Below are 20,864 nucleotides of genomic sequence, written 5' to 3' on the forward strand. Positions count from 1 at the left end.
GCGGGGAACTGTCATGGCATTTATTGTTGTGCAGGAGACTCCAAGTGTGGATGGAGGGGAGAGGTATGACTGATTCTTCCTGGAGGGTCAGGGAGCAGTTTTTACCCTCGGCCTTAAGCAGAGAGCAGGGTTTTCTAGGCAGACAGGAGCAGAGGGTTAGGTGGGGTACAGGGTAGGGAGGGAGTTCTCACCAAGGAAAACCATAGAGAGAGAGTCATGGACAGGTGCAAGTACTGGCCAGGAGAGTGTGAGATTTGGAGTAGAAAATCGGGTAATGTCTGGGCGAGGCAGGAGGTGAGCTTGGCCAAGGGTGGTTGCCGTGAAATGATGAAGGATCCCTTAGCTCACAGGAATCTTGACAGCATTGCAGCATGGCCTGATAGAACTTTCTGTGATGATAAAAATGCTCAGTATCTGCACTGTCCAATATGGTGACCGTGAGCCACATGTAGCCCTTGAGCACTTGAAGTGTGGCTTGTGGTGCTGAAGAACTGAATTTTTACTTATTTACTTTTATTTAAATTTAAATAACCACATGTGACTAGCGGCTACTATATGGGGCAGGCCAGCTCCAGGTTATGTATGATAAGCTGGTTGCACAGGAATGGGCTAGTGTGGGAGAGGTGATCACAGACATCACCAATAACGATGTTTGTAGAGTGTATTAGTTTCCTAGAGCTGCTATAACAAAGTACCACAGTCCAGGCAGCTTCGACCATAGAAATTTATTTTCTCTTAGTTCTAGTCGCTGGAAGTTCAGAATCAAGGTGTTGGCAGAGTGGGTTCCTTCTGAAGGCCAAGGCAGAGTCTGTTCCATGCCTGTCTTCTAGCTTTTGGTAGCCTCAGCATGCTCCACAGGAACCACGCTCTAGAACCCTTCCAGCCACGTCGGGTGTGCATGAGGCTGGTCCCTGAAGGTGAGAGCAGCTTCTGTGTTTTGTGCAGAGGACATGGAGGGAGGCCGACTCGAGGCCCCACCATAGAAGATGAAATGGCTATAAAATTTAGCCTTGTCCTTGCCCTCTTAGGAAATTCAAATGCAGCTGTCCTTCTGTCCAGATAAGGACCTGGTCAGGGGGAAGTTGGGCTTCTTACAGTGCAGGGGCTGAGGAGGCCTTGCTTGTGGACACATTTAAAAGTTCTGGAAACTTTGAAGCTACAAGAAAAAAAAATGGAAGTATAGGTAGTGCTTTCTTTAAAGTATGTTTCTTTTAAATTTCTGAACTGAAAATAGAATTCCTTTACTAACTTTAAGTGCCCTTAAAAAATCGTATTTGTTATATTTCAAGATAAGAAGTCTAATTGAAAATAACAAAAGGATTTGCAGGAAAAAGCATCCTCATTTTGAGTGGAAATGAGTATTTCTGTGCTTTCTTTCCGAGGCCTCCCGTCTTTTTTTTTTTTTTTTTTTTTTTAATTGACCACATCTGTTTATTGATACAATTCATTCTTGAGGTTTTTTAAAAGAACTTTTTTAAGGTACCATATGTGAAACACTTAAAAGAGAAGCAAATGAATCAATAACCTTTACATGGATGGTTCACTGGAGAGAATTCTTAACTTATCTACAAAGTTTTCACTTATATCTTAGAGACTTTTTAATTAAAATTAAAATTTGTGCTTCAATTTTTCCTTAGATTCAGTCATACATTTATGTTTGAAATCATCACATATTAACGTGTGATTTAAGTAATCATCACTCTAATCACATATTATGTTACATGAAATGATTTGTCATGTACTTCAAATGGTATCAGAAAAGATTTTATATGCTTTTGCTATATAAAAAGATATTTAACATTTTCATCAATCTGCAAAATAAATGTTTTGAATCATATTGTAATATTCAATAATCATTTATTTGATGCTTATTCAGGGGTGTAATTTGTTCATTAAATTTATATACTTTACTCAATACTTGTTTATTTCATTCCCAAGATCTAGATAGAAACCAAAATAACTCAGCCTGTGTATTTATTTAGATATTCTTTGATTTCCTTCATAGGTATTTTACAATTTCTATCACATATCCTTTACGGTTTTGTTGCTGCAGATGCCCCCAGTTGCTGAGGGGAACGGTAGAAAGCCCAGCCCTGCCTGGGTTTGCTCAGCGTGGGGTCCTGGCCGCATCAAACACAGGAGTCCTTCCCAGTCTGTGTGTTGGCACAGAAACGTCAGATAAAATACAGGATCCCCCACCAAATCCGAATGTTACCTATACAGTGAATAACTTATTTAGTATACATATGTCCTAGATATTGTATAAGACTTATTTGTCCTTACTCATTGTTCATTTGAAATTTGAATTTAATTGGGCACACTGTATTTGTGCTAAATCTGGCTAGTCCTGATAGTACACCCCTGGAGCCTAATTTTTACACCAACATGCAACCATGGCGAAGCCCTGACTATTCCTTGTCTAACCTGCATCTTGTGTCTCTGGGTTTGCTTCTCTGATATTGCTGTGTGGACTTGCTGGGCACTGGGAGGATTGCAGACAGGGAAGGGGGAGGGACAATCCCTGACCAATGGGGGATGGGGGCTGCTGTGATTTGGATGTGATTTATTCCCCAAGTGTTCATGTGTCAGAGGCTTGATAGCTTGAGGGTGGCAGTGTTGGGATGTGGTAGAGCCTTCAAGGTGTGGTGGGGAGTCTTTGGGTCATTGGGAGTACTGCCCTTGGGATGATACTAGTTCTCATGGGACGGTGAGTTAGTTCTTTTGAGAGCTAACCCTTGAATTACTCTCTGGATTCCAGTTTAATTTTTTTTTTTTAGTTGTAGGTGGACACAATACCTTTATTTTATTTATTCATTTTTATGTGGTGCTGAGGATCAAACCCAGTGCCTCCCATGTGCTAGGTGAGCTCTCTACCACTGAGTCCCAACTATAGTCCCCTGGATTCCAGTTTTGAAACAGGACCTCTGGCTCCTGAACATACTCCCACCATTGTGATGCCATTCTACCAGGTGACTTCACTGGAGCAGAGCTAATATCAGTGCCATACCTAGAACCTCCAGAGATGTTAGCTAAATAAACACCTTTTCTTGATAAAGCTAGCCTGTCTCAGGTATTTTCTTATAGCCCTTATCAGAAAACAGAGCCAATGGATAAATATTCCTCTCTCTGCATGCTTCCAGGAGACTGTTATGAGGTACATTCTATATGGCTCTTCAGAGGACTCTAGTAAGATTGAGCCTCCATTTCCTGAAGAGGTGATCAGCTCATAATGCACCCTTGTGTTATCCTTTTTGCTTCCCCCCATTTCTCTCTCTCTCCTTCCCATTTTCCCACTCACATTTCCTGGGTTCACTTCAAAAACTAAGGACTTGCACTCAAGTCCTTGGCTCAGGCTCCACTCTGGGGAAAGCTCAAGCTGGGAGAGGCTTGGAAACTACACGGGGGCTTCTGTTGGAAGAAGAAACCAGATCTCAGAGCTGCATAGAATTTTAGCAAATTTGGACTGGAAGAACCCAGAGATCAGAGAGTACCCACTCACTCAACAGCCTGGGAACAGGCCAGAGACCTACCCAAGACTCTCTCTCATTACTTGGAGCCCAGGGATAATTTGGAATTTCTGCTCCTCGTGAAATGAGCTAATCTATATAAAAGCACAGCGCTTAACACACAGCAGGTGCATGGTAAATGTCAAGATAAGTAACACGGGGAGCAGAATGGATAAAGGTCAGCTGGGATACTGTACAAATATCTCCATATGTCTCTGGTGTGTCTCTGTCTCTAGGGTGGTGGCTGTCCACCTGCTGCTGCTCTTCTGGGCTACAATTTGTACACAGGAATCAAGGGAACTCCAGAGGTTTCCACACAAACCAAGAAAGGCAACCCTTAGGGAAGAGTGACCCCGTGAAAAATCATGGTGGAGTTCTTGCCCTTCCTTTATCGCTCCAGGGCCAGACAATTTGGCCAAAGGGAGCAATGCTTCCTGGGAATTGCTAAGAGCCTTCTTGGATCAACACAACTCAAGGAACTGAGTTTGATCCCACAGACTTGTACTAGGAAGGAACTGCCTGAGTCTGAAGAGCTCACAATCATGAATGTGGTTGTTCCCTGTTCCAGGGAGCCCACAGTTCTGCAGATCCTCAGAGAGGTCTCCTGAGAAGGGAGGCCTGAACAAAATTCATTAGACCAAATTCTTGAGGAAGGCATCCCATAACCCTTAATAATGCACTTATATTATGGAGAGCAGAAAAAATAAATGAGAGGAGGAGGAAGAAAGTGCGCATATGTCAGGTGCTTTCTCTGTGATGGGATTTAACCTTTTAGAACAACCTCTTCTGTTCTCTGCTCATAATGTTGAAGAAATCATGCTAATTGAATCTGTTAGCAGGAAGTGGCCCTACTGTGATATATGCCTGCCAAAAAGTGGGAGATAGGCTCTACAAAGATTCAAAGATCTATGTCAAGGAGTATGTTTTCAGATTTTAACTGGTTTGGAGCACACCAAATGTTATACTTTGGAACCTGAATGTCCCTTAAGGCCCATGTGTTGAAGACTTACTCCTTAGTCCATGGTGCTATTGGGTAGTAATGGAACATTTAGTAGGTGGGTTCTAGTAGAAGGAAGTTAGGTCATTGAGGGATGTGCCCTTGAATCAGGATATTGGGAACCTTGGCTCTTCCTGTGTCTCTTTCACTTCCTGGCCACCATGAGGTGGGCATTTCCTTTACCATGTACACCCCCCCCCCCCCATAATGTACTGCCTTGCCACAGGCCCAAAGGCACTGAACCAACTGTCATAGATCTCAACATACAAAGCTGTGAGACAAAAATAAACTTTCCTCTTTTTAAATTTATTATCTCAAGCATTTTGTTATAGTAATTGAAAACCAACACACGAAAGCACCTCTCTAAGGTAGATAACAAGGGTGCTGTACCTTGGGGCTCCACTATTGCCATCACTATTAGGTCCTTTTTGGTTCCTCATGCCAGTGGACTAGCAAGTAAAGAAAGGAGTTATTTACTAATGAGGTAATTGATCCTAATTAATATTAAGAACTATGGTGATTCCTATAAAATGTAAGGCAGAGAGGACTATATTTGGATCTCATGGAATTCATTGAAAATCTCTCTCTTTGTGCTTCCTTGACCAGTAATTTTGATGATGAGTAATTTCACCATACATGGTCTAAAGAGGATAAGGCAACCAAAGACTCGGGCCCTTTTTGGAGTCTTGGTGATGTCCCACCTAGAAAGCAACCCAGAGCAACCAAAGTGTTGACCGTAAAGAGAGGTGGCGGAGGGGATGATGAACATTAATTATGGCTTCAGGAAAGCTTCAGCTATGGGGACCCTAGCTGGCTCCACTCTTGCATTAACTTTTTGTGGAGATAGTGCTTATCAGTACCCTAAAGGGACGCTGTAAAAGATTGGACTAAAGGCAGGGAGAAATGAGTGGATCTGAGTGGTCAAAGGCGTGGACTGTATTGGTCACTTCTTGAGTATCACTTTATGTCCTCTTGGGCTCTTTCCCTCCAGCTGTGTGGCCACCCTCACAGAAGCTTTACAAATTTCTCAAAGATGTAACCCATTGGTGCCCAGCTCCCACTCCTAGAGTATGCCTTTTGATATCTGTCCTGGGCTTTTCTGCTGGCACAGGGTGGGGTAGCCATGGGAAACCACTAGGCCCTTCTGCATAGGCACCTGTAAATGCAAGAACAGTGACCCCCTTGGGAGTGTGGGGGGCTCTTGACCAATGGGCAGCTGGGGGTGATGGTTACACGCCCCTCTGTCGCCTTCACTCAGATGGGCAATCTTCCCTGATACGTAATTATTAAGGTCTTTTAAATTCTTTTTCATTGGTGCATTATGAATATATCACAATGAATCTATTTGTGGAATTCACTGTGATATAGTCATACATGCATGTAACCTAATTCAAACAATTTCAATCCTTAGTGCCTTTCCTCTCCCTATTCCATCCCCCCCAGTGGTCCCCTTCCTCTTCCATACTGTTCTTCCTATTATTTCCATGAAGTATATTTTTAAAATTTCATTTCTCTATAGTTTCGCATATGAGAGAAAACATATGACCCTTGACTTTCAGAGTCCAGTTTATTTTGCTGAATATATTTTTCAGTTCTACTCATTTTCCTATAAGTGATATGATTTGATTCCTCTTTATGATGGAATAAAATTCCATTGTGTGTATATTTACTGCATTTTCTTCATCCATTCATTTGTTGACAGACACCAGGATCCATCATGGTGTTGTCTTAACAATGACCAATTTGATAACACCTCTTGGTAGTGGCTCTCCTCTCTTTACTGTTTTAACTTCTCTGCTCCTTCCTCCTGATCCCTGGGACCACATTCCTGAATAACATACTAACACATACGGTTTATCTGGGCTCTTCTTTCTTGGGGTAACCCAGGCCTAGACAGTTAGATTCCTAGTATTGCCACTTTGCTGCTGTGGGATTTAGGTTACATAATCTCTCTTTAAATCTTGCTCCTTCACACCCTCAAGGGGGACCTCTTCCCTAAAGCACCTGGAATCCTGATATCAGGACAAAATGGGCTTCTAGGAAAGAAGGGAGGGAAGAACATTTGTGGGTAGGTGGTTCAGTCAGGATCCTGGGGATAGGAAAGACATAACACATTCAGAAAGAATGGTTGAAAAGAGTTTAACAAAGGAACCATGAAGTGTGGACATGGTTGAGGGAACTGGCAAGGAGAGATAAAGCTCTCAGCAACTAGCCACTTGCAGTGGTTCCTAGCTGCTGTCATCCCTAGGGGGAATGTTGAGAAGCTGCCTGATTGTTAGGATTTGGGGCAGAAGAACTGTCAAGCTTAAGACCTGCAAGAAGGGAGAGGCAGAGGAATCAATAGTCCAAATTCCTTTCTTTCCACCTGCCACCTCTCACTGGTAGTTGGATCCAACTACAAGCCAGAGGACAAGGAAGCCAGACTGATGTCGTCCATACAGAACAACTCCTGGAGCACACAGCAGGAAGGAGCACGGTGAGAAGATGGGCCTGGAGGGGAAGTGGAAAATAGTCTATTGGGAAATGTGCGTCTGTCCTAGTGGCTTCGTCTTAAAGCATGTAACTTCAGTTGTGGAGAGTGGTGAATCATGGCCTCTGACTTTCTCGTGGCTGTGTTATGCTGGGAGCTGCCTGGGCAAAAGTGCAGGTTGAGATGGCCCAGTTGCTATGGTGACACTAGCCTGAGGAAACTCTGCTGAAAGGCCAGAGTTATCAGGCGAGGACTTGAGTTCAGACACTCCCAGGGATGGAGAGCAAAACAAGTTGACCCTAGCGTCTTGCCAGTCCTGTGTCCTTCAGATTGCCTGCTTTGCTGAAATGTTCCCACAAATAACTTTTCTGATACAAACCTATGCAATTAATGGGCTGAGCTAGCTCTGGGTCAGTCTTGTCCCATCAGGGGTTGGCTGTCCCACCTGGCCCCACCTTCTTCTCTCTCTGTCTGTCTGTTTGTTTCTTTTTCATCCCCCATTGCCCCATTCAATAACACAGCCAATTGGTATGGGTGAATTTGGGATTTGATTCTGCCTTTCGACATGCAAACATTTCAGTTAGTCAGAACAGAATGGCCAAAGGTGCCAGAGAGTGGCCCAGTGAGTGCAGAGAGCACCATCTGCCTTGGGCTTCTCCAGTGAGCTTCTTCGTGGAAGTGGGGGGTGTTGGTTGATTCTGTGAGTCAAACAGAGGTGGTGCATTAAAAGAGCTTTCCTATTTTATCTTTTTTTCTGGGGTGGGTGGGAGCAAAAAAGATTTTATTCAATACAATGTTACACTGTATCTACCCCAGAGAACTGGGATCCTGCAGGGAAAAATAGAAAAATGTTGAGACGTGGCCTCAAGCTTCCTGGATTTTACATTCTAGGTGGGAAGATAAATTCTACAGATGAAACAAAATAATAAAAAGTAGAAATCATTTAAATGTTAAACTGTGGGATCCAGATGAATTATAAAGAACTTGATCATGTGAGGAGGCAGTCCAAGTCTGTGGGTGCTCAAGGGGCTCCCACCTGGGTGGGACTAGGTTAAAGCTCTTGTGCATGAGTTTAGAGATCAGGGTGTGCCTGATCAAAATTGGGCAATGGGACTAAAGGGAACATATCATACTTGGCCTCCTGCTCTCTTCCCTTTTGGGCAGGGTCCTTGGATCTCCTTGGCTTAATTATATCTGTTGTAGGCTCATGTGGGGTTTCTCAGGGCCCAGATAGATGAAGGATGATAGGCTGGAGCAGACATTTGGAATCCCTTGCTCTTTGTAGACATTGCATGTGTCCTGGATGGAACAGAAAAGTCATTTGCAAGCCTGCGTCATTGATGCTCCTCTCCAAGACGGGATGTGGGGCTGCTGGTGATGGATGGGAGGTCTGGTGTACTCCACTGGTCTTTCTTTCTCTACACACCCAAGAGGAAGGGAAAGGGTTCAACTCCTCAGCTCTCCCCCACGGATTACATCAGGATTCCATGAAGTGTGTTCTGTGGGACATAAAGAAGCAGGAAGTAATACAAAAAATTAAGAAAAGGTTTCCTTTGCTAAGAAAATTTGGGAAATACTAGATTAAACAAAGTGAATTGGAGTTCTTTATTGCAAGGTCAGTCTGAACCTTAAATGTGATGCTGCATGTTACAAAACTCCCTCTATGGATTATGGTCTTGCAGCCAAAGGAAACTTTGGCTTGACCAAAGAACTTGACCAAACTTGACCAAGAAACTCATTTTTCATGAACACCCAAGAATATCTCTTGGAACAGCATTCTCTAGCATTCCCAGGAACCATTTCAGAAGCATTTAATATGTAGAGAATTTGCCTTTTAAAAGGACCCCACGAGTGAAAGCCAATATTTAACACCATAAGATTTCAGCTATGCAATGGTCTAAATGTTCGGTTCCCTCCCCAAATTCATGTGTTAAAAATCTAACCCTCAAGGTGGAGATTATGGAAGTAATTTGGCTTAAAAACAAAAACCAAAAACCAAAAAACAACCCTCATGAATGTATTAGTGCCCTTAAAAGAGAAACCCAGGGAGCTAGCTAAAGTAAGAGGAGAGACTTCCAAGATGGTGGGAGGTGGGAGATCCCATGGTAATGCCCTTCTCCCTTGAAGAGGCTTCCTCTTCTTCAGCCCCAAACCAACAGTGTATGTTTCATCCTTTTTTTTTTCTCCCTAGGAAGCAGGAGAGAAACCGAAGAGACAGAAATCTGTTTCATTCATATGTATCTTTTCGTTAGGGTTTCTAGTTTAAGCAATTATCTGGCAGCCGTAGCTCAGGTCTGAGAGGAAGGAGACCCCTGGCAGGTTTAAGATGAGGAAGTGTTTTTCTCAGAACCACAGTGCACTCACCAAGAAAAATGCATAAGAACAACTGACTTTGGCTTCCAATAGGAATCTTTGAAGATCATAGACCAACGCTGGGCCACTGGATTAGATGTCTTCAGTTGAATTCAATGAAGTCGTCCCCATTCTTGCGTCACAAATGATTGAACACTAGTAATTTTGTATAATTCAGTCGATAACTGGCAAAACATTTATGTAAAGTCCAGAAGGAGGTGGGGCAGGGTGTGTCTGATAGAAATGGTCTCCCTGCTGATGGAAAGGTGGAAGAGGACAGGTCTTTTGAGCGTATTTCCAAGGGGTGAAGGATGTTATTAGGATTTTATGAGTGATCTATATTCCAGGAAATAAAGGTGGAGGTTTCGGGACTGACTCCGGGAATCCAGAATGCAGGGATACTGGGTGCAACTCTGGTCTCCAGGAGTGAAGCCTGGGAATCTTCATCTGACGGTGCGCTAAGTCATGAGGACTCAGAAATGAGCAAGAGTGGAACAAAGGAATCAATATTATTAGAGACTGAGCCCAGGCTTCAGGATTGTGGCTTTGTCCTCTCTTCAGCCTATCCCTTTGTCTACACACTAAATACAACAATCCAAAGTGGTGGGTGGTAGGGCTGGGGGAGGGGAGCATTCAGAGAGAGATAACATGGGGGAATGTGGTCAGCTCCAGGGCTTGGCGTGAGAAGTCTCCGTGCCCATGCCCTCAACTAGTCCTTTTGGAGGACAGATGAAGCTGTGGTAATGACAAGCTTTCACGTTTTCATAGTACTTTACAACTTACAAAGCAGCCCACGGATGTTATCTTATTTACTTTGATCAACAAACACCCTAAGCAGGAGGAATTGCGATTCCAGTTTTCCACTTTAGGAGACTTGGCTTAGAGAGCAAATTCCCCAAACATGGTAATTGGCAGAATCAGGCACAAACCCGTGACTTGGGTGTCCAGATGCAATATTGCTCTGCTTTGACCCCATGGAGGCAGATGGGGGCCATCACACTGTGAGAAAACCCTAAGACAGAGCCATTGTTCAAGTATGACAGGTGCCAGGCAGGTAACAGTCATGGATGAAGCTGGATGTGGGACAGGGGAGTGGTGGGGACTGTGGCTTGAGACTGCTGACCAACACCCTGCTAACAGGAGTCATGACTGCCCAGCTCCAGGTGGTCACAGCCAGGGACAAATGCCAGTGCTTTTTTAAAATTTCTTTTTTTATTTTTTAGAGAAGCTGGAAATTCAATTAAACAAATACTTATTGAATGCCCATTATACATCAGACACTGGGAATAAAGCTGTGAATAAAACCCAGAGAAAACCTCTAGATTTTTATATGAACTTGTCCAAATTTTAAGTGTTAGGAACTAATAGAAAATTTAGAAAACATTGTGTAGGCCAAGCAAAACACATCTGTGGGCTGCGTTAGGCCTGCAGGCTGCCAGTTTGTGACTTCAGTTCGAAGACTTTGATGGAGCAAGTGTTCTCTGAAGAGGGGAGTGTGTGGAACGGGCCACTAGGGCCAGGGGAAATATTGTTAACACTTCTATTCATTTTTTTTTTCCAATGTCACCTTTGAAAAGTTTTCACTTTGGGAAACACTGTGATGTATAGATAACGGATTTACACATAGCACATGCATATCTTTATAAGTATTTAAATCAACATTATTGGTATATGTTGGAAATAAAGTGGTCAGAATACTTTCATTGATAGGGATATGGATCAAGGTCACTGTAATAATCTTTGGAAAGTATGTGTTTGTACGACTTTGCCCCAAAGAAGGTTAAAGCTGTCTCCAGCTCAGCAGGCAGAGGATGTTTGAGAACGTGAGATGGAGACAGGATATCTATTCCAGCACTGATTCAACTCGACCACCCTCTGTTCCTTCCACCAGAGCACTGTCCTGCCCTGAGTGAAAGCTGCAGACCCTTCTGAGTGATGAGGAAATCACTGGTGATGGGTCCCACGCAGGGTGGACCAACATTTCAACCTCCATGGCCAAGGCTGGGGGTGCCATGGTCCTCATTGTTGTTACTTACTATGCTCCTGAGAGGTACATGTGAGGACACAGCTGTGCTGGAGAAGACTGAAAGGTGATTTAGTAATCACTCTGACGTGTCAGGAGGGTATTGGAAGAAGGCAGAGGGACAGTCACTCTTCAGTTATCCTGAGGGCAAAACAGGAAGAGACGTGGAGAGGTCCTCAGCTGCTGAAGAAACTGGTAAGATGTGGGATTAAGAGTTCTCTGGCCCACAGGGTAGAGCCTTGGGCTAAGACTCAAGGTGTCCTAGGTTCTAATTTGGGCTGTCTCAACCTAGCTATGTGACTGAATATACTTCATCTGACCTTTATGCTTCAGGATCCTCATCTATAAATGGCAACCAGGATTTTTACTTTATTTACCTGACATAATTGTCCTAAGAGGCAAGTATAGTACTGTGCACATTTTGAAGCCAAAAAGAATGATTAAAATAGAAATGAGCTTAAACTGAAGAAACTTAGGCAAGATTAAAAAAAAAAAAAGAAAAAACTTCTCCTGTAGAGGAGGGTTAAAAAAAAAAAAAAAGAAAAAAAGATACTATGCAAACAACCTCAAGAAATGTGGGGCTGGGGATATAGCTTAGTTGGCAAAGTGCTTGCCTCACATGCACAGGGCTCTGAGTTCAATTCCCAGCACCACAAATAACCAAGAAATCAATGTGAAAGAATTTTGATTGAGCAATAGAGGATACAGACTTGGGTAGCTGGGTAGTCAGTGCCTAAGCCATGGATCTTGTTCTATATGTAAATTGCTACTCAACATTGAGGGAAGAAGTTATTTTGCCTCTCTGGGCTTCAGTTTCCCCTTGCAAAACAGAATCAATTTTGAACTAAGGGCATTTGAGTAAAGTCTCATTGTGTTGAGTGTTGAGTCCAGCCTGGAAGCAGGGATCCAGCAGGCTTTGAATATTCATGCTGATGACCACTGTGTTGACTGATGGACTCAAAACACGTCCAGCTGCCAGGTGAACATCTCAACCTGGATGTCCAGCAGCCATCTCATCCAAAGAATTAGAGTTGTCCCCTCTCCCTGAAATGATCCCCTTGCCGCCTGCTGTATCTCAGGATCAAGATAGCTACTCCAGAGGTCTCTCTTTCTCCCTCAATTTCAAACACAGCCTGCATCCCAGTGGCTATCAGGTCTTGCTATTCCACCTTCCAAATACTCCCCGAATCTCGTTTCTTCCCTGACCAACTTAGTGCAAGCCACCGTGCATCTCAGCTGCCTCTCTTATTATAAGCCCACTCTTGCCATTTTATGCTATACTTTTCACACAGTAGTAAGAGTAAGCTCTTTGTCCTTTTGTTCATCAAATACCTTCCAATCACATGTGGAATAAAGGCAAAGGCCTTGACTCAGCCGCTGAGGTTCCTGCCCTGTGAACTCTGACCTCATTTCCTGCCACAGGCTGCAGCCATTTTGGCTGTTGGTCCACATGCTGGGCTCATCTCAGGGCCACAGTGCTTGCTGACCTTCCGCTTGGGGCATTCTCCTTCCAGATCTTTTCTGACTCCTTCCCTTGCTCCTTTCAGGTGGTAGCTCACATGATGAGGCTTGACTGTCTCCCAGCTCCTAATCCATCCATCTCTCACCCTCGCCCTGATTCCTTTCTCCTTAAAGCTCTTCCCACTGCCCGACAGTGTCTTTGGTCTTGTCGACTTGTGCATTTTTGTCTTTTTTCCAAAAAAATCTGCCCATAAGGGCAGATATTTTCCCCATTTTAAGGACAATTATATTCACTGTGGTGTATTATCAATGTGCAGTAAGTATTAACTAAATGAATAATGAATCAAGGAGGAGAAACTGACCATGGACTTCCCTAGAGAGGTAGGAGAATTAGGGACATGGGTTTGATGGCTGGGTAATGCTATGCCATCTTGCCAGGGTGGTGACATTTGAGTAGAGAACAGGTCTCTGATACTGGAGACCAGTTGTCTCTGCCTTGTGGCCCCATTCAGTTCCTGAAACTAGGGTTTCTTTGCTCTCCACTTTCTTCTCTTTAGGAGGCACTTGGCTGAGCTCCAGGGATTATATGTGGCTTCTTCTCCAAGCCACTCGCTCTTGATGTTGTAAAATGACCATGCAGATTCTCCACCTCCTGGTGGCCAGCTGCCAGCCTGTGAGAGCTGACACTTCTAGCTCAGACCGGTTTAGAGAAGGTGGACTCTTTCTGAAAGAACTCCCTTTCTTTGCTCTGCATTTAGAGAAAGTGCAAAGCAGACCCCTACCCTGCCCTCTGCGTAGTGCCTTGGTCCCTTCTCTTGGCTTGTGGCTCTAGACTCACCCCACAGGGAGAAGGAGGTGGAAAGTGGTATGATTCCTATCCTCAGGGCTCAAAGCAAAAGTCATGCTGGATGTTGCAGAGTGACTGTCAGAAAATATTCAGATGATGGTGTAGTAATAACGATGCCATCTTCTCCTCAGTGAGCGCTTCCTGTGCTCCAGGTGGAGGGCTACCCTCTTCAGGTATGTGAGCTCCTTTGGTTCTCACAATGGTCTTATGAGGTAGGTACTAAGATTTTTATAGATGAGAAAATAGAGACAAAGGTTAAGGACCTTACCGAAGTTACTAAGGCTGTGTGTGTGTGTGTGTGTGTGTGTGTGTGTGTTGGGGTGTGGACTGCAGGTCTCTGTTCCAGATGTGTGTGCCTGCCTCACTTGAGAGATCCCACACATCCCTGCAGATCAGTTCCTGAGGCTGAGGACAGGGCAGGCACAAAGAAAGGCCCAAGCAATTTTTCCAATGTTTTCACCCCTTAGTTCACTCCAGGAGGACCCCGGTCAACTTCAGAGCAAAGTTAACAGGTTTATTTTGGGAAATTGATTTCTAGAAGAATATTAAATTGGGAACTACTAGGTGTGATAAAGCTAGACTGGACTTGGCAGGATAATTTATAGGTTGACATTTATCGCACATCTTTCAGAGAGGTCTACATCATACTGCCCGTTCCTAAATTTAATTGACTAGAAAACATGTATTTCCTCCCATGAATATCTTGGGGTCTACAGTTCCATGAACACCCTGGAAACACTCTAAAGTATTCACTGACCTAAAATGATGGCTTGAGCATTTCTCTTTCCATTCTTTTATTCATCCTACTTTCCCTATCAGGAATTCATCCATCTATCCATCTGTCCACCCAATCATCCATCCATCCATCCACCCACCCACCCATCCATCCCGTGAACACCTTCCATGTTCTAGGTACCATATAAGGTATTTCCTCATCTTATTCATTCTTACCATAAGCTACTTTTATAGATGCAGCAGAGAATCGGCAAGGCCACAGAGTTGAGCAGAGAGGGCTACAATTACCCCCAATTTTCTGATCCAGATCCCCTGAGTTTTCTTCTATTATTCAGGCTTTTTTCCCCATAGTTGATTATTTGCAACTCAAACCTTATTTCCTTTTGAAAGTTATTTTTCCTTTCCTTCTTACCTGCCCTGTGCAGAAATCTCTTTCCTCCCTTGAACTCTCTTCTACTGTCTCTGCTAGAGTTTGGCACCCACTTCATCAGATTGCTAGTTAAAGAGTGTGCGTGTGTGTGTGTGTGTGTGTGTGTGTAAGTGGCATTTAAGCCAAGCATACATCATCTCCTTTAATTGGCACATCAGTCTTATGAAGGAGATATCATTAGCTTCCTTTTATAGATGAGAAAACTAATGCATAGGAGGCCCAGTCACTTGTCCAACATCACAAAGCAAATCAGTGGTGAAGCCAAGACTTGAACCAAAATATTTTGGCCTCAGAACCCACATTTCTTCTATTACTTTATGCTGCTTCTACCTGGTTCAATCCTTGTTCCATAGCTGAGAAAACTAAGGCTCAGAGAAAGTAAGTAATTAGTCTCCCAAACATGGCTTATGAGTAGCCATGCTGGGACCTCCTGCAAAGGCTCACTTTGGGGGAACCTCTTCTTCCAGCAGGCTTCCTCCCAGGTTTAGTACAGGTCCCAGCTACTACTACCAGTCAGCTCCTAGATACCCTGGAAATTGTACCTTGTAGCTCCTGATGAGACAGACTGAATTTGGGGACCCCTTTTGAGTTAAGAACAAATGTCCTCATGTTGAGAGGAGGAAACTAAAGGTCTGTGATCGCCCCATGCTAAAAGGTGACAAAGGAGGAGGAGAGTCAAGGAGAGCCAGAGCAGAGATCCTGCCCCCTCCCAACACGGGATAACTAAATCTACACGTGTGCTTCTCCTGCCCCTTGCCACTTCCCTGCCTCTTCTTTAAAACTTCTGCTAATTTTCAGGGATCTTGGTGATGCGAATTTCGAAACAATAAGTTTCTTCCATCTTCCTTCAAGCTGGGCTTTGCATTAAACCTATTTTCCTACCAATTTGACTCTGAATGTCTCTGGAGCAGAATGCATGTGGTCTCGCCTCTTCTTCAGGGGGGATCTTGTGCTACCTGGTAACACAGAGACAGCAGGAGCCTGGTAGCCTGCTCCCTGGGGAAAGGCCAAGGAAGGTCAGCCTACCAGCTTGCACACCCAGCACCTAAAATAAACCAAGCATCAACCCCAACGGAAACCAGGCAGCCAGCCCAAAAGAAACGACATAACCTTCCAACAGCCCAGGGCCAGATGGGCTTCCAAATCCCCAGGTTCCTTTGGTCCAGCTCCTAGAAAAGCACAAATGCACTTAGGGGCTGCAGCTTCACCCTCTTCCTTAAAAAAAAAAAAAAAAAAAAAAAAAGACCTCCTGGTACTCTGGTTCTAGAATTGTGGGCTGGCAGGAATTGAGGGAGCTAAGCCCCAACAGACCTTTGGAGTATTATGTAGACAGGGCAATGAGTATTTGAATACTCATCAGAATCACTGGAAGAGTTTTAAAAGTCACCCCAGACCAACACCATCAGCATCTCCGGGAAGAGGGCCTGGGAATGGGTATTTATTTGAACATGTTTTAAGGTCAGTCTGTTCTGATTCAGGTTTGTGGACCACCATCCCTGATGCTCCTTCCTGGCCATCTCCATTTTGGTCTGCTCGACTACCATCTCCTATTCTCAATTCTTGCTTGGCACATGATTATTTTGTAAGTTTTAAATTCAAAATTGTCCATATTCATGCATTGTGGGTTGGCATGGTTAAAAACACCCAGTGGGGTTTCTGTTATTTTTTAGAAAGGCAATTTTAAGTTTTCCCATTAAATTGAAGTTTAGGAGGGTTCTGTTTTGCAAAAGGAGTCAGTGCTGAAGAATGTGGCTGCTTCAGAAGCCTGTCTCCAAGGCAGTCTGTGAGAGTTCCAGGTTGCTGGGGTGACCGCAGCTGGGAGGCAGCTATTGTATTTAGATGTCTTGCACTTAATTCCCTTGCCAGCAGCTGGGAATACCTGTTGGAAGAGGAGAGCTTCTTTCCCTCTGATTTAAGAAGAGTATGGAAAGTTTCTTTCCTCCAGCTCCAAAAGGAATCAGGGGTCTGTGTTGGCTGCAGAGGGGATCATCTCTTTCTGCTTGTTCCCAAGGTGAAGAAAGAGGACCCAGATGGGACTGGGACCTTCCTAACCAATCAGAAGAGGAAAAACCCAACTAAGGCAGTTCCTTCATCGAGCTGAAACAGACCTGGCTTTGCTTATCTCTAAGGATGTTAATGGGCAGAGAGCCCTCTGTGACCGACCAGTGGAACTGAGTAAATGCAAAATGGCCACCTACATGACCTCTGATAGACCCCAAGCCTGTATGCTAAGTAACACCCACCCCCCCCCCACAAGAGTCCTGACAGTTGACAAATGTCTTGACTTCGGACAGAAAGAGCCGTAAAAGGAACAGAAAGAGGTGGCACCCTAATTCCTGAAAAGTCTCTATTTATTCCAAGAATAGACATGAGTATTCTTCCCCTTTATTGCCTATCCTTCTCTTTCGTCTTTCACCCTGTATCCATGACTTCGCCATCCCTGAATGCAGAGGACTTGAATCGTGAGCTAGACTCTAATTCTCAGTCCTTTGATTGCTGAATAAACTTGCGCTACAGGTACTCAGTGTTGGTTTTATCTTCGTGACAGCAAACAGAAAAATTATCCCTGTTGGGGGATGTATTTCTGCCTCTCTTAGGAGAGGGGCCAACAAACTGTGGGTAACAGGGAAGCCCTGGATGGAGGTCGCCATCAAGCTGATGGAAACTCTGGGAAGCTCAGCTTTTTACCCGCAGAGGATTTGCTCCCATTACAGAGGTTTGGGGGAGGTAGTTTGCAGCACCTCACTGGAAAGAGCCTTGGATTCCATCTGTGCCTCCTAGCTACAGAGCAGGCTGAGGAAAGGAAGAGGAGGAGAGGTCTATCTCTGGTGGAATGCCTACCACAAGGTAGGCATTAGAGTCATCGTGTTCGTTGTAGGGAGACAAAAACGACTACGATAGAATTTGTATTTGCAAGGAGTTCATTGTCAAGAGGCAAGCATGGAACCAGGGACAGATGGCAGGGAGTGGTAGTTTTACTTTCCAGCTGGATTGTTGTGACTGGGGAGTGTTGTCTGCTGTGGGGGGGGGGATGCATGCCACTTGCCACGTCTGAATCTAGACAAGCCATGCCGTGATTTCCGTTGCTCTAGAGAGCTGTGCCTGGTGCACTAGGAATGGCTGGGGGCGGGGGGGCTTCTGAAGAAGCTGCCCCAGGATGAATGAGGGCCTCTAAGAGGCAGGAAAGGGGAAGCAAGTCTGGGCAGAGGGCATGGCCATTCCAGGGTCAGGAGACCTTGCCCTTAGGTGAATTCAGAAAAGCTTCCCTTTTCATATCCTGACAGTTTTAGCAATATCATAAAATAGACCAAATTTTTTTTTTTGGGGGGGGGTTCCCATTTTTGAATCCTTTGAAAACTTCTTCCCTTTGTCTTCAAGCAGATTTATTCTTTCTTTCATGGAGAATAACTGTCTGACAAATAAGTTATACCAATAAAGGTAATTAAAATCATTCTTGAAAGGGGTCTATTTAAAAAGATGAGGAGAGAAGAGAGGAGAAGAAGAGAGAGAGAAAGTTTAAGTCTTAAGCTGACTGTGGTGGTGCACAACTGCAATCCCAGTGGCTCTGGAGGCTGAAGTAGGAGGCTCCCAAGTTTGAGGCCAGCCTTAGCAACTTAGGCAGACCCCATCTCAAAGTAAAATATAAAAAGGGCTGGGGATGTAGCTCAGTGGTAGAGTGCCCCTGAGTTTTGTCCCCAATACCAAAAAACAAAAAGCCAAAAATACCAAACCCAACAAACAAGAAAACAATGCTTAACCCAATACAATGGTGTTGGAGATCCAGATAGCGTTCACCTGGCTGGGCTAGGGGTCAGCAAATTTTTTCTGGAAAGGACCAGAGAGTAAATATTTCTAGCTTTGCAGGCCAGGCAGTTTCTGTCGCAAGCACTCAGCTCTGCATTGCCTTGCACACTCTAGAACAGTCAGTGGCAGTATGTGAGGGGGAGTGGCTGTGTTCTCAAAAACCTTTATTTATGGACACCAATTTGAAATTCACTGTTGACTTATGAAATGTTATTTTCATTTTCATTTTTTTCCAATCATTTAAAATGTTAATAAGATTCTTAGCTCGTGAACTGTATATACAAACACCGGATTTGCCCACAGGCTACCGCTGGCTAAGACTTGGCTTCATATCACAACCTGAGATGAGACGCTCTCTCTGGGGGAGGTCACTGTATATGTGGGGATTCTCTTTGTATAGCCTGGCATTTCTTCCTTTCTTCCAGCAAGGCTTATTGAGGTTCTGCTGTGTGCTGGGGCTGCTCCATTGCTGGGGATTCAGAGGTGGGGGTCTGCCCTCATGGAAATGTGCATTTCCCCGGCCTTGGTGGGAGGATTTAGGTACTGGAGGTGAGCATCTGGATTTTGGTCTCAGTGCTTGCCTCCCTGGACTCTTGGAGGCTCTGCTTATTATTTGCCGTGCTAAGCAGTGGTATTGAGCACAGGTCCCTAACTATCAGCTGCTGGGAGTTGCATGGCATGCTTGGAACTAATGCCCTGGAATGGCTTTAGTGTTCTAAATTCCCAACTAAATGTCCAGCCAAAAACTAAAAATGAATAAAATAGCATAGAACCCAAGACCTTAGGGCCCCATGTACTCTGGCACAGAGTTCCAGTGGGATTCTGGGATGGTTGTCAAGAGCCGTGGCTGCTCTTGGACTTTCCCATGGCCTATTCCAAGACAACTAGTGATCTGCAGATGTTCCCTAGGACTGGGTCGTGGCAGAAGCATATTGCAGTAGCAGCTACTGCTGCTGCCAGGGCCAGAGGTCAGTCTCCTGTGGCCTCTGGGAGTGGCCCACCTCCAGCTCCCACCCATTCCCAGGCAGGTGATTGAGAAGCCCTGTGAATTCCTCTTTTGAAACTGTTTCCCTCCATGATGTAGGGAAACAGATATGACTGCATTGAGATAGAGGAGGGGCTATACCATGAGCGGGGGAAATTGCTCCCACGGTTTACAGGGCATCCTTTGTTGATGCTACAGGGCGGGGGTGGGGAATGGAGCCTGGAGAGAAGAGGACAGAAAGATAAGGGAGCCTGGGGAGTTTTGTCTTTCCTCTGAAGTACAAGGGTGAGAGAGAAAGAACAGTTCAGAGGAAAGACAAAAACCGCTGCAAAACTTAGTGGTTTAAGACAAAAACATTTCTCACAGCTCTGTGGATTGGTGGGGCTCTGCTAGGTGTCGGTTTTCCCTGGGGGGGGGTCTCTGGTGCAATTGTAGTCAGAGAGCAGGTGGGGCTGGGTCATCTGAAGGCTTGGCCAGGCTGAATATTCAAGATAGGTCCTTGACTCACCATATCTGGCCTTTGGGTCGGGTTGACAGCAGTAGGTGGAAGTTGGCTAATTGATGTTCTCTCTTCACTTGGCTTCTCACATGTCTTGTGTGGTCTTCCTTATGTCATGGGGAGCTCAAGATTGTGGGACTTCTGTCAGGGTGGCTTTCTCCAGTGAGCAGGAAGGAGGAAACTACCAGTCGTCTTCAAGACTGGACCTAGACTGGTCTAGTATCACTTCTGCAGTGTCCTGTTAGTCAAAGTGATGGGCACCAGCCAGCTCAGGTTCTAGTACCTGGAGCATTAGGGTCGATCTCTCCCAGGGGGAATAGCTGGTGTGCACAGGGAGTGAAGGGATTGATCATGGCTCTCTTGGAGATGAGGTAAGCCTTGGAGATGGAAAAGCCTGGTGTGTGAGCGAACCAGGAAGAGGGCCAATGTTGGTGGACCACCATGAAGGTGGCTCAAGATGAGGCAGATGTGGGAGGCAGACTGGGGTCCTCATAGGTAAGCTGTGGCAGGGAATCTCGGATATTTTTGAAGTGTCATAAAAGGCTTAGGTGTTTTCTTTCCAAGGGCTCATCATCCTGAGGCTCCATTCTTTCCTTCTCCTATCTGTCCCTACTTGTTACCAGTAAATTATCCTTAAGCTCAGTGCTGGCCTTGGGGCTTCTCGGGCTCCCCAGATTTCTGAACCAGGCACAGATTTCCCAGCTCAGCTTTTAGGATTCTCCAATAAGTTGGCACTTCACACATTTTTTTCTTAT

The 20,864-nt window shown here is 44.8% G+C and overlaps 1 long non-coding RNA gene across 1 annotated transcript; it reads left to right on the plus strand.

The window, feature by feature from the left end:
• Window positions 1–10,565: 10,565 nt before the first annotated feature.
• Window positions 10,566–17,624, plus strand: LOC124089712 (uncharacterized). Its single transcript, XR_006850838.2, has 3 exons — window positions 10,566–11,543; window positions 16,300–16,403; window positions 16,833–17,624. It is a non-coding gene; the product is annotated as an uncharacterized LOC124089712 (long non-coding RNA).
• The last annotated feature ends 3,240 nt before the right edge of the window (window positions 17,625–20,864 follow it).

Source organism: Marmota monax, unplaced genomic scaffold (assembly GCF_021218885.2).
Source record: "Marmota monax isolate L192 unplaced genomic scaffold, Marmota_monax_Labrador192_F-V1.1 WCK01_AAM20220418_F8-fsc00041, whole genome shotgun sequence".
NCBI lineage: Eukaryota > Metazoa > Chordata > Mammalia > Rodentia > Sciuridae > Marmota > Marmota monax.